At 46.1% G+C, this 17,351-nt stretch overlaps 1 long non-coding RNA gene across 1 annotated transcript in view; it reads left to right on the top strand.

Moving 5' to 3' along the window:
* The window catches only part of LOC131277382 (uncharacterized), an 83,670-nt gene extending 78,245 nt beyond the window's left edge, over positions 1-5,425 (top strand). Inside the window, exon 3 of the long non-coding RNA XR_009184559.1 lies at positions 5,140-5,425. This is a non-coding gene — a long non-coding RNA (uncharacterized lncRNA). The remainder of the gene's footprint in view (positions 1-5,139) is intronic.
* The last annotated feature ends 11,926 nt before the right edge of the window (positions 5,426-17,351 follow it).

The following is a 17,351-nucleotide window of genomic DNA, read 5'->3' as shown; positions in this document are numbered from 1 at the left end:
CCCTGGATGGTGCTGCAGGGGCAATCACCAGACATTGTAAATCCTCCCAGGGCCCACTGGATGGAATGTGGGAGAGTATGGGCCATGATGTGGACCATTGACCATGAGGTGCAGAGATGCCCAGAGAGGTACTTACCAAATGCAATGGATGTATCATGATGATGGGAGTGAGTGTTGCTGGGGGGGGGGGAGTGGTGGGATGGGAGTGGTGGGGTTGAATGGGACCTCATATTGTTTTTTTAATGTAATATTTTTACAAAATCAATAAAAAAAAATAGGACCAGTGAAGAGGAAAGAGATAGGAAGAGGAAAAGAATAATAGCAATAATAATAGTGAAAGGTAAGAGAGGAACCATACAAGACCTAGGAAAATGAGTAATTAACATGAGTAAGAAGTACTGAGGAAAAAGAATTAAAAAGTAGGGTAGAAACAATGAAATGAGTAACAGAATAGAGAAAAATATGTAGAAGGAAGTCAAAGGCTGGGATGAGAAGAGAGGAAAAGAATAGGGAAAAGAGAAAAATAAAAAAGAAAACAGGAAAAAGGAGAAATAAAAACAAGAAAAATTGAAGACCAAACAAAAGAATTTGAATGAAAGAACAACAGAAAATAGAAGACAGGAAGATGCAGGAAAGAAAAGAAATAGTGTAGGTTAAAAAAATTCAGTAAACAAAAAAGAAATGGAAACAAAGGAGAAACACAACAAACAAGAAATAATACAGCAGCAACACATTTTAAAAAAGAAAGAGAGAAAAAGAACAAGAAATAAAAATTAATAGAAAAACAGCCTTCTTTCTTAAACCTCTAAGAATTTTTTCAGGCTGCTCGTGTTCATTTAATCAGCCTGTAGTCTGCCCTCTGCAAGTTTTGAACCAGGTTTTAGTTAATAAAATAAGGAAAAATTTAAAAGGAACTTGAAAAGAGAGAGATCCAAGAAAAGCTAATGTAAAAGGAATGTCTGTAGGATCCCTGTCATGAAGTTTCAGCTGGATGCCTGGTAACCCAGTGGGGTTTCAAACCAGGGACCTCATATATTTAAGGCAGGAATGCTTCCAGTGAGCCAACCTGTCTCCTTCGGGTAGTTAGCCTTTCACAAGGCTGTCTGTCCCCTTTCCCTTGGGCAGGGTTGATTCCTTGCAGTTTAGCCAGAGTCCTGCTGATGAGGCACCTGTCTGTCCCTGCTTCCTCTCTAATCTAATTCCTCTCTTTACCTGGGTGGCTGGGCATGACAGTCTGCCTGAGGAGATCCCCCTCCCTTCTCCCTGTCTGTTTGGCATCCCTTCCAATATTCAAAGGTGAACTCAGCTGGCCAAACTCACTGTCAAGAATCCACTCCCCACACTCCAGGCCCCTCTTCCTACCAGGAAGCTTGGCTCAACCTCGGCTGTTTGCCCAGCCACAGGGGCGAGTATTGCACAGTTTTCCTTTGGCTTTTCTTTCCACTACCCTCCTAGAGGACTCAGAGCACCTTCCCATTCTCTATATATCCAAAGCAGCTGGCAGGGAGGAAGATGTCTGCTCTCCTCTCAGATGCAATTCACCAGGGGTTTTATCCTTGCTTAATATTTCAGGGGTGGGGGAGGGGAGCCCTTCTCAGCCACTGGGAGGTTTAATAACTCACAATGTGTTGTTTGGCTTCTTCGTCTTTCTGTTGCCCACTTTTCTGGGAGTGGTGAAGCAGTGTCCTGGTCTGCCGTACCCCAAAGCTGTCTTCAAGGTAGCTTTTGGCTCTTTTCCCATTGTTTTAGTGAGAGCTCTGTCTTACCTCCCTAATCCAATGGCCTATTCCCACAATTCCTCCAAATTAATTTCTTCATACAGCTGCATTATATTCCATTATGTGAATACACCAGTTTATCCATTGGGTTGTTTCCAACTTTTGGCAATTGTAAATAATGCTTCTATGAACACTGGTGTGCAAATATCTGCTTTCAGTTGTTCTGGGTACATACCCAGTAGTGGTATTGCTGGGATACATGGCAAATTTAACTTTAGGAACTGCCAAACAGTCGTCCCTAGAGGCCTGTACCATTCTACATTCCCACCAAGAGTAAATAAGTGTCTCAAACTGTCCACATCCTCTCCATTTGTTTTCCTGTCTTTTTAATAGTGGCCATTCTAGTAGGTGTAAAATGATATCTCATATGTAATTTTTATTTTCATTTCCCTAATAGCTAGTGTTGTTGAATATTTTTTCATGTGTGGTTTGTTTGTTTTTTTTCCCATTTATATTCCCTCTTTGGACAAATATTTATTCAAGCTTTTTCCCATTTCTTCATTGCATTGTCTTTTTATTGTTGAGTTATATCATGGATATTAAACCCTTGTCAAATGCTTGAGAGCCAAATATTTTCTCCACTGAGATAGTTGCCTTTCACCCTCTCCACAAAGTCCTGTAAGGTTTAAAAGTAATTTTGAGGAGGTCCCATTCATTTTTTCTTTTGTTGTGTGTGCTTCAGGTGCAAGGTCCAAGAAAAAGCACCTACCACAAGGTCTCTAATATGCTGCCCTACATTTTCTTCTAGTAGTTTTATGTTCCTAGCTTTTATACTTAGGCCTTTGATCCATTTTGAGTTGATTCTTGTACAGGGAGTGAGATAGGAGTCCTCTTTCATTCTTCAGGTTATGGATATCCAAGTTTTCCCAGCATCATTTGTTGAAAAGACTGTTTTGTCTCATTAGCATGGCTTTTGTAGGTTTGTTGAAAAACAGTTGGCTGTAGAGGTGAGGGTTTATTTCTGAACTCTCGATCTATTCCACTGATCAATGCCAATACCATGCTGTTTTGAAGACTGTAGCCTTGTAGTAAGTTTCAGTGTCAAGCAGTGAAATTTCTACCATGTGGCTCTTCTTTTTTAGAGTGCTTTTGGCTATTCCCTTCCAAAAGAATTTGGTATTTGCCTTTTCTATTTCTGTAAAAGTAGGTTGTTGGAATTTTGATTGGTATTGCATTGAACCTATAGATCAGGTTGGGTAGGATTGACATCATCACAGTCTTCCAACCCAGGAACATGAAATGTTTTTCTGTTTGTTTAGGTCTTCATTGATTTCTTTATCATTGCTGTGCAGTTTTTCTGCATATATAACTTACTGGGCATACCTTTTATGTGGTTTGCTTCTCCATTGCTGCCCTCAGAAATTTCTCTTAATCTTGGACATTTGACACTCTGAGTAGTATGTGTCTTGGAGTAAGTCTATTCACATCTATTCTTATTGGGGTACCCTGTGCTTCTGACATGTAAGTTCATTTCTTTCATGAGAGTTGGGAAATTTTCAGCTGCCCTAATAAGGAAATTTTCTTATTCCCTCAAATACTCTTTCTGCTCCTTTTCCCTTATATTCTCCTTCTGGAACAGCCATTGCATGTATGTTGTTGCATTTCATGTTATTCAATTTTTTGAGCTCTTGCTCAAATCCTTCCATTCTTTTCTCTCTGTGTTCTTTTGTCTCTCTAATTTCAGCTCTTCTGCCTTCTGAATCACCTATTCTTTCTTCTTTTAAAAAAGATTTAAAGCCTTTACTGACTTTGACCCTGAGTGTGGAGACTGCTGTGCAGCCACTCTCACCTCTGCCTGCACTGGCCCTTTGGGCAATGTACTGTGCCTGCTCCCTGCATGATGACCTGGTGTAGACAACTGTCTTGTCCAGCCTCTCACCCATTTCTTGGGGGAGCTCTGCTAAGACAGTGCCCAGCAGCCAGGCCTGGAGGCATCCAGTCCCTGCCTGCCCATCACATGATGTCCATCTCTCCAGATCAGAAACAGAATCCTGTCTTCACAGACCTGCAGCCCTTGAGGTAAAGAGGTGACAGCTGTTGATGAAGCCGTCCCAGCATTCCCTTCCCACCCTGCCAGCCATGCACTGGGTGTGGACATAGAGGCCCACCAGGACCCCATCCCACTGAGAACCTGCTTCTGCCAGGGCCTGCCCACCCAATATCCTCCAGGCCACACATGTGCTGGGAGGGAGAACTGCTGGGAAGTTGCCCAGATGGTCACAACTGCCACCTGGTCTCCAGTGCTCTGCCCTGCATCACCTTGTGTTATCTTGGGGTGTCTCCTGCTAAATGGCCAGAAAGACCTACACTTACATCAACTCAGTCATCCCTACAGGTGGTGGAAGGCCTGGGAAATTCAAGGCCCCAGTATTGAGGGGGTGGAGCTCCATCAGACCTCACTCGTCCTCCTCCCAGTTGTGTGGCCCTGGAAAGTGACTGGGCCTCTTAGGTCTTCCCAGTCTCCTCATCTTTATAAGTCAGCCAAAGGGGTGCTGATGCCAAGTCCCAGAACTCTGCTGCCTATTCTATGGGGTATTTATTTGGGATAGAGGCTTACAGTCACAAGGCTATAAAGAGTATGTTACTTCTCTCACCAAAGCCTGCTGCTCCCTTTTGGAGCAGGGTGGCTGCTGGTGTCTGTGAGGGCTCAGCCTCCCTCTTCCTCTTCAGGCTCATGGTCCCAGCTTCTGATCACAGCTGGAGGCTGGCATAGGGCTCGCCTCTCTTCCTTGACTCATTTCTATCTGGGCTTAGCTGCTCCGTTCTCTTCAGCTGCTAACTCTCAGGCTCATCTCTTTTCCCAGGCTGCAGGATTCTCTGTGTATCTCCTCCTGTGTGTCTGCTACCTTGTGAAAGTCTGTTTTATCAGCCTGAGGGGGCTATGTGGTTTGATCAGAGCCCTAATCTTAATGTAATCCAATCAGATAGCACAACTTAATCTAATATAATATAATCAAAGGGTTATATAACCAGTAGAAAAGGCCAGTTTACAAACATACTCTATATTTCTTTTTGGAATTTATAAATAATATCAAACTGCCTTCTCACCTGCACCTTGAGGATCTTGTAGCATGTACTCCCTAGGGGGTTTGGCAGAGGTATATGCAATAGTCTCTAAAATTTATGGAATGGTGTCACAGGGACCTAATACATGAGCTTAGAGGTGGAAGAATTACAAGAAAGAAAGGGAGGCAGCAGGAAGTTCAACCAAAGACTGTAGCAGTTCGATATTATTGATGAATTCCAAAAAGAAATATTGGATTATGTTTGTAAACTGATCTTTTCCTCTGGGCATATTAGATTATATTGGATTCAGAGATTTCCTTGATTAAGTAATCATGTAAACCTCTTGTGCTTATAGGGTGCCAGTAGATAAAAGACATGGCAAAGGACAGAGTTGAGGACTTTTAATGTAGTTTTGATGTTGGAGTTTGATGCTGAAGCTGGAGCCCTGGGGAGAGAGGCAAGCCTAGAGAGCCTCATCATCTAGAGCTGACCTTGTGGAGCTAACAGAAGAGCTGAGCCCAAGAGGAACCCAGGAATCCTGAACCCTCACAGACTTCAGCAGCCATCTTGCTCCAACATGTGAAAATAGGCTTTGGTGAGGGAAGTAACTTATGCTTTATGGCCTGGTAACTGTAAGCTCCTACCCCAAATAAATACCTGTTATAAAAATCAACCAATTTCTGTTATTTTGCATCAGCACCCCTTTGACTAACTAATACAGAGACCATGCAAATATTCTCTTCATCAAACTTTCAAATTACCCATTCATTTATTTCTTTTGGTATGGAATCATGAATTCCTGTTATATTCCTATTATATTCAATGGGTTATCATTATATATTTTGATACTCAAAATGTTTCAGATTGATCAGTGGAATCCACTTCAAACTGTCTTCTATGTCCTCTTGACAGAATTCCTTCATTAATTTATGACAAAACCAAGTCTTCAAGGCTCAAGAAGTACTCTCCCTGCCCCAGCCTGGAACCAGCTATTTTTCAAAAAGGGATGTGTGCTTTTAGTGGAGATTGATATTTAGATACCAAGATCTAGGTGATAGGGATCTCAGTGCTATTGGGTTGTCACTGTTTACAGTTTTCAGTAGACAGAGCTAAGGAATATATGAATATTTATACTGTGTATGTATATATCTGTATGTATATATGTAAATGGGTAAGTTTACATCTATATTTATTTCTATATCTATATATATTGAAAAACACAAATTCACCTGAAGACCAACTACTTAATCAGCAGGTCCCAGTAAAAACTGATAGCAGGACGCTTGTTCTAAAAGGGCAAAAAATATAAGGCTTTTTTCCTTCTCCACAATATCTCTACTTTTCATGGTACTTACTACGTAATACCATTCTAACTAAAGAAAAATTTAAAATTTAATTACCATGAATTCTACTGTTGCTCTTTATATTGTGCAGTGTCACTTATAAATACAAATACAATTTATCTTGTATGTGGAATCATGAAAATTACTCAATTCTTGGTTCAAAGCTGTATTTCACTGTGCATATATTTAGTTCTTACCAGAATAGTGGAAACCTGAGCAAACCTACCTCAACTCTTTATTTTATTTTATTATTTTTTTAAAGATTTATTTTTATTTATTTCTCCCCACCCCCTTGTTTGCACTTGCTGTGTCTATTTTGTTCTCATCTTCCTTTTTGGAGTCATGGGAACTGAACCCAGTACCTCCCATGTGGGAGGTAGAAATCCAGGGTGTGCAGGGCTGTTTTTCCTGGAGGTTCTAGGGAAAGTCCACTTCTAAGGCCTTTCAAGAGGTTGTTCATTTCTTCTTAATATTCCATCATATGAATATATGACATTTTGTTTATCCATTCTTTGGTTGATGGACACTTGGGTTGTTTCCATCTTTTGGCAATTGCAAATCATGCTGCTATGAATATCGGTGGGCAATTGTCTGTTTGCATCACAGTTTTCAGTTCTTCTGGGTATATTCTTAGTAGAGGAATTGCTGGATCATATGGCAGTTGCATATTTAGCTTCCTAAGGAACTGCCAAACTGTCTTCCACAGAGGCTGCACCATTTTATAATCCCACCAACAATGAAGGCGTGTTCCTATTTCTCCACATCCTCTCCAGCACTTATTGTTTTCTCTCTCTTTTAGTAATGGCCATTCTATGAGGTGTGAGATTGTATCTCATAGTTTTGATTTGCATTTCCCTAATAGCTAGTGATATGGAACATTTTTTTCATGTGCTTTTTTTACATTTGTATTTCCTCTTTCAAGTAATGGCCATTTAAGTCTTTTGTCCATTTTTATATTGGATTCCTTGCTGTTTTATTTTTGAGTTGTAGTGTCTTTTTATATAGCATTGAAATCAAACCCTTAATGGATATTTGGTTTCCAAATATTTTCTGCCATTGAGTGGGCTGCCTTTTCACCTTCTTTTTTTATTTTTAGGTTTTAAAACTTTTTATTTGCATATTTTAAAAATTGTACATTCCAATAATTAAAATCACTTGAACAAAAAAAAAAATGGCACTCTGATTAAATTGCATTTTACAGCCTGTAGGACACCTTGGACCAACTTTTGCTTTTACTCTAGATTTCACTGTCATCCTTCACCAACATGCAAGTTCTTTTCCTTCCCTGCCAGCCAGACAGGCAGGTGGGAGAGGCAGGCGTGGCCTTCCTTGTCAGTAGTTCTCGATTCTTTGATGTGAAAAGGTGCAGCACAGTCATTTAAACTTGACCAACCTCTTTGCATCTTACAAAGTTAATAGCTAAAAGAAGTAAAATAAGAAGGCAATGCTTGTGGAATATACAGTGCATATTGGCGGCACCCGCCTCATTACAATTTGCCTGCTTGCTTCTCCTATTTGATCGTTTCTTTGGAAGGCAGTGGATTTTTCTCTTGCATTTCTGTCTTCTTCAATTTCAACTTATCGAATTTCTCAATCTCAGCCATATCAGGTTTGTCAGACATGTTTGCAGAGGAAGCCGAGCGAGCTGCAAGTGAGGAGAAGCTGGTTCACGCAGGGTTTGTCGCCGAGTCCTTTTCACCTTCTTGACAAAGTCTTTGGAAGCACAAATTGTTTTACATTTTGATATGTACACATTTGGCCAATGCTTCCCCCTTTGCTTAATCAGGAAGGGCTAGAAGGAAAGAAACTATTAGTTGCCCTATCTTTCCCTTCCCTTTTTGTTTTTTAAGATTTATTCCTCTCCGCTTTCCCTGCCAACCCCCTCCCCCATTGTCTGCTCTCTGTGTCCATTCTCTGTGTGTTCTTCTGTGACCGCTTCTTATCTTTATTAGCAGCACCAGGAATCTATGTTTCTTTTTTTCTTGTATCATCTTGCTGTGTGAGCTCTCCGTGTGCATGGCACCATTCCTGGGCAGGCTGCACTTTCATGCTGGGCGACTCTCCTTATGGGGTGTGCTCCTTGTGCATGGGGCCTCCCCTATGCTGGGGACACCACTCCATGACAGGGTACTCCTTGTGCACGTCTGGATGGGTCAGGGAGGCCCCGGGGTTTGAACTGCGGACCTCCCATGTGGTAGACGGACACCTATCCATTGGGCCAAGTCCATTTTCTCCCTTCCCTTTTGTCATCATTTTTACTGTAAGAGGTTGACTTACAGGAGGGAGAAAGGATCTGATAGGAATCCTTGGTGGTTTTGTATTTCTTTGAAGGCCAATTTTCTACCTTCTGCTTTGGAAGTATCTCTAGTTTGAAAGAAAAATATGGTCTTTTAGAGCAGAGACTTGCTGAACTTCCGCCCATCTTAGTCATTGTAATTTTGTGCTCATGGGATATTATGAATGCAACATGCTAATGGGGTGGCAAAGAATTATGGCAGACTTGCATAATGTGTGTGTCTCTTTGGCTCCACTACACCGTTGTACTTCACAGACAAAACACAGTGCCTGCCCTATGGAATTTGGACACATGAATAGAAAACCCTGACTGATAAACAGTTGCAGTTAAGTTATCACATCAAACTATTGTTGTTAAATTAGGATGTTGAATTTAAGCCCCTATATCCACAAAACAATCACCTGAAAAATATACAGAGAAAGAATTGACAAGGGACTAAAAATGGTTCACTTCATAAATCAGTATGAAAGTAAGCAATAATGAAAGAATTGAGGTATCAAAAAGATTGAAGACTTGCAAAGCCAAGTGGCATGGCTATATTATATTTCAGAGAAGTTTTTAAGAATGATGTAGGAATTACCATTCTCTCCCATGAGATGTCAGTGCCATGTGCACCTCCCAGACACTACCACCATACTGAGTAAGTGGGAGACAGAGCACAGATTGACTTGGAGAAGAAAAGGTAGAAGACTTGCTCTCTTCATGCACAACTTCACTCACTACTTGTAAAGACAGGAAAAAGGAGGTCTTCCAGTGAGTTTTCTGGCTTGTGGAAGGGAGATAGCTACAACAGAGAACCTGGGTAAAACTGAAAGAAATGAAAATAAGATGAAAGCCATCTTTCCCTCAGCATTATAGATGCCAATAATGTACCTTATTATGCTTTAAGCAACAGAACATTTTCAGAGAGAACCATGCTATCACTTGAGCTGTGGATCACTTTGAGTCAGATCGTGTAGAGTTATAGAAAAATAGTTGGATATTTCCAATGTAGATGTTCTGAGCTCTTTCAAAACCAGATATCATTAAGGTTTTCAAACTAGAAATGTAGAAGCCACTGTGGCATTCTAGGTTATAATTTCTGATAAGGAACTAGGAAGAGTTAGAACCCACATAAACCCAAAGTTCTGTGGGATCCCCCATAATTTTCTGAAAAGTTTCGAGATTTACTGAGACCAGAAAGTGAGGAGAAACCCCTGAGGATGACCACAGCCTGGATTGGCCCATTGCTTGGATGACCTCACAAGGAGCCGCTGTGCAGGACCTGCTGCCTCTATATAAGACCCTACAGCTGAGGCTCAGGGTCCACTTACCCAGGAAGCTGTTTTTGATGACCTGTGGACTAGAACTGCTCTTCATTGGTTTATTTTTCATTTGTGGATTCATTTATTTTGTTTCTTATTTTTTCTATTTGCCTTAATTCTTTTTTCCAGATTTTGTTTTCTTTATTCTTTCCTTTTTTAAAAAAAAATATTTTGCTTTTTAATTTTCCCTGTTTGTTGTTTTAATCTTTTCCTTTTTCTTTTACTCCTGTTTTTTATTTTTGTATTTTTTTGTTTTCATTTTTTTCTAGCATTTGATTTTTTTAAAAAATTAGATCAGTTATTCAGTCTTTCCCATTGGAAAGTCTACCTAGAGTAACTGGGTCTCCAGCCCAGCATGAACCCCAGCATGCTGTGGCCTCTCACAGCCTTGAGGGCTAAGGATGAAACCCACCTCAAGAACTACGATATTGGGGCTTCAATATTCAGGAAGTTCTGGATCCCAGAGTGGTCCAACAATGGCAGTGGAGGAATACTGGTATAGGATACTATTGACAGGGGATATATGGCTGACAGGGAGCTATACAGGGCATATGTCCAGGGTGCATGGTAATGTTTGGATATACTCATAGTGGCAACAATTAAAAACTACAGCTGTGGGGGGTACTGGGTCCCTGGCTGGGGGTGCTGTGCCGTGGTCCCTAGGGGAGCAGCAGCAGTCCCCCAAGTGCAGCAGCAAAGACTGAGAAGGAATGAGGGTCCAACAGTGAGCCCCTGATACTAATGACTATGCTTGTGAGCCTATATGCCTGAAATAAGAACAAGGCCTAGAGTAGCACTGTGCCTGGGAATTTCCTCCTGACAGCCTTTATGTTACTCAAATGTGGCCAGTCTCAAAGCCTAACTCAGCATCTAAATGCAATGCCTTCCCCCCAGCGTGGGACATGACATCCAGGGATGAGCCTCCCTGGCACCGAGGGATCACTATCAAGTACCAACTGATGATGCAACTGGAAAATGACCTTGAATTGAAGGTTCAATGCGGATCTAGCAGAATATCCCTGTCTACATATAATAACATGACTTTAAAATGCTGTTTGACCTAATGTAAGGGGGAAATGGAAAGGAGAAATGAGTTTATATGGCTACGAGTCTCTAAAAAAGAGTCTGGAGGCTGTCAGAAGGATTGTCCTTATGCACAACTGAGCAGAATCTAAGAGACAGATGAAGTAGATACAATCCCCAGGTATTGGTTCCTTTGAGGGCTAAAGGGACCCACGGGTTCTATGGTCATGGCAGATAGGGTTCATTGCCATGTCAGATGGCCCTTCTTTGGAGCTGGTGTTTCTGCGTGATGAAACTGGACCCAGAGGGGATCTCTTTTCATAAGACTATCATGCTACTTTACTGGAATTGTAGTTGGTATTGGGGTTTCAAATATATTTAGGGGATTGAATCTTTTTACTGACAATATGATAACCAGGCCCTGAGCCTCAACAGACTCCAGCTCCTACAATCTGATTTATTGGACTCACCTCACTCAGCTAAGATGGAGTTGAAGAAGGACAACCACCACACCATGGAGCCTAGAGTGCCTACAACTGAAAGCAGGAGGATTGCATCCAGTAACCATGTGGATTCTGAGCCTTCTCTTGACATAGAGGTGCAACGGACACAACCAATCCAAGGACCTCAGAGAAAAGGTGGCATTGGAGTGGGAAAAGTGGACATGGTGGCTGATGGGTATGGGGAATGGCAGAAAGAGATGAGATGTGGAGGCGTCTTTGGGACTTGGAGTTGCCCTGGATGGTGCTTCAGGGGCAATCACTGGACATTGTTAATCCTCCCAGGTCTCACTGGATGGAATGGGGGAGAGTGTGGGCCATGATGTGGACCAATGACCATGAGGTGCAGAGATACCCAGAGATGTACTTACCAAATGCAATGGATGTGTCATGATGATGGGAGTGAGTGTTGCTGGGGGGGGAAGGGTGCGGTGGGGGTGGTGGGGTCGAATGGGACCTCATATTTTTTTTAATGTAATATTTTTACAAAATCAATAAAAAAAAAAAAAAAGAACTACCGGTTCCTGAGAACAATAGGCAAGGGTGCCTTTTCTGTCATCAAATTAGCATGGCACGTCCTCACCGGCCATGAGGTAGCCATGAAAATCATACGCAAGAATGACGGCCCCAGCAGCCTCTGTATGCGCTCCAGAGAGGTGAGCGTAATGAAGAGCTTGAGCCATCCCAACATCACCCGGCTCTTTGAAATCATTGACAACACCGAGGAGCTCTACCTCATCATGCAGTACACCTATGGAGGTGATCTCTTTCACTACTTGGTGGCCCATGGCTCTCTATTAGAAGAAGAAGCCTGAGCGAAATTTCACCAAGTCATATCTGCTGTCCAGTACTGTCAACAGAAGTTTATTTCGCACAGAGACTTGAAAGCAGACAACCTCCTTTTGGATGCTGCTGGGAATGTGAAAGTTGCTGATTTCAGCTTGAGTAACACATTTGACATCAACCAAAAGCTGAAAACCCTGTGCGGCACTCCCTGTTATACTGCCCCCAAAATACTTAAGGGGCACATGTATGATGGGCCATCCATGGATGTCTGGAGGCTGGGGGCAATTCTGTACACCATGGTCAGCGGGAAGGTCCCTTTTGTTGCACAGAGCTTCAAGCGCCTGCAGGAGCAGGTGCTCAGCCTGGAGCTCTGCATCCCAGACCGCCTGTCTGCAGACTGTAGGAATCTCCTCAAAAAGTGCCTGACAGTGGATCCCTGTAAGAGATCAAGCCTCCCAGACATAATGACTGACCCATGGGTCAATACAGGCTATGAGCATGCAGAATTGAAGCCGTATGTGGGACCCCTACCAGCTTGCCAGGACCCCCATCAGATAGCAGCTATGATTACCATGGGCTACAAAGAGGGGGAGATACTGGCATCCTTGAGAGATGGCAAACATGAAATTATGGCCATCTATCTCTTGCTGGCCCACAGCAGATGGGAACAGGGGACCTCCACCAGCGCCCTGCAGACCCAGCCCCCTGCCAGGCCAGAAGTGGGAGAAGCCCACCTCTCTTCCCTCCTACCAGAGCCTGCCCTCTATCCCAGTTCACCCTGCAGCTCTCCCCTCCTGCAGAGGACCAGCCCTAGCCAGGCCTTCATGGATGAGAGCCAGGAGAGCCAGCACATGCCAGAGACAGGCATGCCTCCAAGATGTCGGCTTCACCCACAGGGCCCCTGGCCCTGCCTCATGTGCACCAGCAGCCCCAGATGGCCTGGGTGAAGCCCAGCCAGGCCGCCAGGCCCTGCCCCAAGGAGCATCATTAGGAGGGTCCTCTGCTTGGCCCTGTGGTCACCGCCTCCTCCCACATCATCTGCAGCGGGGATGGAGGACCTCAAGGAAGCACTTCTGCCCACTGTTGGCATGGGTGAAGCCATCCCTGGGGGAACACCCCAAGTCAGGGGTGAGCAGCAGAACTTGCCCTGCACGGGGAGGCCCGCCTCCCCTCCCACCAACAGCCAGGGCCAGCTGAGCACCTGGAGGCAATTCTGGACTTTCCTGAAGCATCACCTGTGCGTAGGGTGTGCCTGCAAGGAGCAGCACCAGGGGAGGAACAACCAGGTGGACCTTCAGGGAGTCCTGCCCTGGTCATGGGACCCAGAGTGGAGGATGAAGGTCATGAGCTCCCTGGGGCCAAACGAGATAATGGGGGAGATCTGCTGGGTGCTTGATGTACTTGGCTATGAGTGGGACCTGATGGGGTGCCATGGGCTGCTGTGCATGTGTGGCACGCCAGGCCAGGAGAACCTCCTCCAGTGGAGGATGGAGGTGTGCAGGCTGCCATGGCAGGGGCTCCACAGGGTGCAGGTCAAAAGGGTGTCTGGGAGCTCTGGGGCCTTTAGAGACATTGTGGCCAGACTAATAAAGCTCCTTCAGGTTTAAAGCACTCCCAGGCACCCACTGGGAGACCAGGGAAGGAGGGCAGGCCCTTGCTGCCCAGGTGACCACTGCCCACACCCCAGGGAGAACCCCAGAGGCTGCACTGGTTGTGCCCTGGGCCTACTCCCTTCTCCTGTCCTTCTCCCAGGCTGGTGGTGAGGCCCAGAGGCTACCCCTTGACCCACATCTCCTGGGAGCCCAATAAAGCAGAAACTCCTTAGCTACTGGTAATGTTCTGCATGCCATGGAGGTGCTGGGATCCTCCTCAGTGGACCCCCACTGTGAGCCCACCAGGGCCTCTGTACACCCCCATCCTGCCCTATGTACATTCCCCAGCTCCATGTGACACACACCACAGCAGCATGTTTTGGCTGTTGAGGTCCCACTCATGACTGCTGGTGATTGTCTCCTGTATCTCCTCTGTGGGCTCCATGAGGCTCCTGGTCTCCATCCTCCATGGTAAAGTCTACTGAGTGGACCTTGGTTTCTCCCCTTGGTATTTGCTAAGGTTCAATGACCTCCTGGCAAACCTGACCTGCTTTTATCTTCATTTAACCTTGAACAGACCCTTTTGGTGTGTTCTAGCCTGGCTATTGCTAGAACAAGAGGCTGGGGACCCAATGCAGGGGAAATTTTCCTAGGTGCCTTGCTGTGGGAACTGCCCTATGTGGACAGAGCTCTCTTTGACTTAGCTTGGTAAGATGCTTTGTTTTTGGACTACATTTGTGCTACTGCTGTGGGGTGGTGAGGCCACGAGGCCATGCTGAAGTGTTCCTGGTTCTTGGCCTCTCCATTGAGCATCTGTGGGGCCCAGTCCAGAGAGCCTGAGGGGCTGCAGCCAGCTGTGCCTGAGCTGTCTTTGATTCCTGGTCCTGGAGAGTGAGTCTGGGAGATGGCAGCGAAATAAGAAATCTGTTGTGAACCTGAAAGCGAAAAGCACATGGAGATGCTCCCACCTCTGGTGGTGAGAAGCAGAGGCAGTGACCAAAGTGGAAACCATGGGAAGAGTCCAGGCTGCTCTCCCTAGACTTTCTGTGGAGGAACAAGATCATGCACCACACAGAGCCTGAAAGGACAGTGGGGGAGATGAGCAGGTGCTGGACACAGCAGCTGTAGTTGGACCTGAACAACAGTTTCAGCTGCTGGGCACAAGCGCCACGTGTACTGGAGGGCTTAGGGCAGTGGAGGACGGAGGTCTGCAGTGCTGGGCGGGTCTCAGTGGGTCCACCTGCAGAGGAGATCCTCATCCACAAGGCCTTCCAAGCATCAGCTCCTAATGAAGCCAGGGGCTTCAGCTTCCAAAGGTGAAGGGAACCATCTGGGGGACCAGAGGAGTGGCCTGCAGAGCCTCACTGCCAGGGGGCCACTCGGCCCACCTACAGTGCTGCAGACTGACCTGTGTCCCCTGGGGCCCTGCACCCCTCTCCTGCCTTCTCCATCTTTTCCTCTTTGTAGGAGAGTGGAGTTCATTCTGGAGAAATAAAAAGAATTCAAAGGAGAGCAGAGTCTGTTTATTCAAAGCTTGATCTCTAGTTTGGGAAGGGACCCCAAGGTAGGCAGGAGCAGGGGGAAGCATCACAGTGAGCAGCAAGAAGGCTCGGGGGGGGGGCTCCTAATGCCAGTGGTGGGCAGTGAAGGCCACCTGAGGGGCATCTTATGTGACTGGGGAGCTCATTTGGCTTCCCCTGGTAGGTCCTTATTTGGGAGAATACTTGACTTCCATAGGGTGAACACAGGGAGGCTGGGTGTCATTGACAAAATTCCTCCCCTCTGGGGCCTGATGCTTACAGAGGTTTTAGGGTCTCAGTTCTTTCCCTGCCCAGAAATTCCCTCTCCCACCCTGTCCTCTACAGTGGTCCAAGGAAGTAGAGGAGGGGAAGATGCAACAGGGCCCTCTCACAAAACAGGCAGCACAGGGGGCTGCCTCTAAAGGACAATAATATGCATAACAACAAAAAATAAATTCAGAGGTCCCCTTTTTCTCCAGCTCCAAGCAGGAAGTGGACACTGCATCCCTGGGGTCCTGCCCTGGTGACGGGATTCCCTGTTAGCCCTTGCAAAGCCCACTTAGGCTTCTACCCTCTCCTCCCTCCTTCCCCTCAAGCAAACCACCCCATGGCCTGTCCCTCACCTCAGGACCCTGGGACCCATGCCTGGGTATCTGTGCACCTGCCCTGGTGCAGATCTGAACAGGAGGGGCTGGCATCTGCTCTATGATGCAGAGGTGAGGGTGAGGGGTGCTGGTGACCCCCCGTACCAAATGCTGTCCCCTTCCCCAGATAGGCATATTCCTCCCCAAGCTGCTGTCGGGTCCTGTCCTCCAAAGAGCCTGTGCTCCTACCTCCCCCAGCCCTCCAGGTGGAAAGAGGGGCTGGCCCAGGCCTGGAGAGAGCAGGGGCTGTGGGCTGCTGGGCCCCCAGTCACCAGGAGGCTGCCCCAGGAGTCCTCTCCCTGGTGAGGGGACACTGAGGTTTCACCCTCCAGGAGAGCCTCTGCCTGACAGCACCCACCTGCTGCTGCTCTTCCCTCAGGGTGCCCTTGCTGTGATCCACGCAGCTCCTGTCACAGTGACTCCCCCCTCCCCACCTCCCTGAGCCATCCATCTGCTTCCTGCCTTCCCTCATGGACAGTGAGGTCCTGCAGTGGCTGAGGAAGAGGCAGGACCATGGGGCTCCAGCCTTCTCCTCAAGGCCATTTTGGGAGCAAGTGTTTATGGGCACTTAGCTGGAGGCAGGCAGTACATCCTGATTCATTTCTCCCCTCTATTGAACCCTTGAGATATTGGGGAAGGGGGCCATACACAACAGTGCTCCCACTCTCATCTGGACTGTGCATTTTTATGAGGGCTTATTTATAAATTTATGGAATCATAATGAGTCCACAACCACCCATCATTTTTCACCTCCCCTGGTCTCATTCCAGGTTCTGAGGATAGTCAAGACCTTGGGAACATGCAGGTAGCCTTGCCAATATTATCCTTCCTCTCCTACTCTCCTGGGCCACCCCTCCTTCCCTTCTACTTTTTGTGATGACCTGAGGGTCCAGAAAGGCACAGCATTACTCAAGAGGTGAGGGTCAGCAGGACCCCAACAAGGTAGACCCTTCCTGTCCAGCTTCCCATACTGCACTAGTTTCTCTGAGCAAATAAACCACAAATCAGAATTTTGTGGGAGGAAAAACCATGGGGAGCATAGAGGGTTTTCACCAGTAACTGACACAATGTGACGTATGTTTTAAGGGGCTCCCTGCTTATAGAAAGTGGTGGGGGACAAAGGCAGAAGGAGGTGGACACTGGGAACATTGCCATACCCAGGGTTGCTTGACTGGCCCCGTGTCACAGAAGCAGCATGGAGCTGCCCATGAGCTGCCAGACTGATGATGCACCTCCAGCAGGGCCCTCTGCCCCCCAGGTCAGGAAGGTCACACACTCTCTTCTTTTCACCCCTTCTCCTCGACTCTGTTTCCAGCTAAGACCAGAAGATAAATTCAGAGAGGAGTCATGCCACAGCCCATAGAGCAACTCCTCTAGTGAGCACCCCCACCCCACCCCACTAAGCACAAGACTCTAGTTGTGCACAACACACCCTTCTCTGGAGACGGACACCATGCCCACCCACCACCACAGCTGCCCTGGGGATCCAGTCTGAATGAAGGGTCCGGGTCCCCAGCTGTCTGACTCATCGATTCTGCTTCCATGGCTGCATCTGATCG

Source organism: Dasypus novemcinctus, assembly GCF_030445035.2.
Source record: "Dasypus novemcinctus isolate mDasNov1 chromosome 11 unlocalized genomic scaffold, mDasNov1.1.hap2 SUPER_11_unloc_2, whole genome shotgun sequence".
NCBI lineage: Eukaryota > Metazoa > Chordata > Mammalia > Cingulata > Dasypodidae > Dasypus > Dasypus novemcinctus.
The sequence above is the reverse complement of the archived record's forward strand: the minus strand, read 5'-3'. Positions and strand labels throughout refer to the sequence as shown.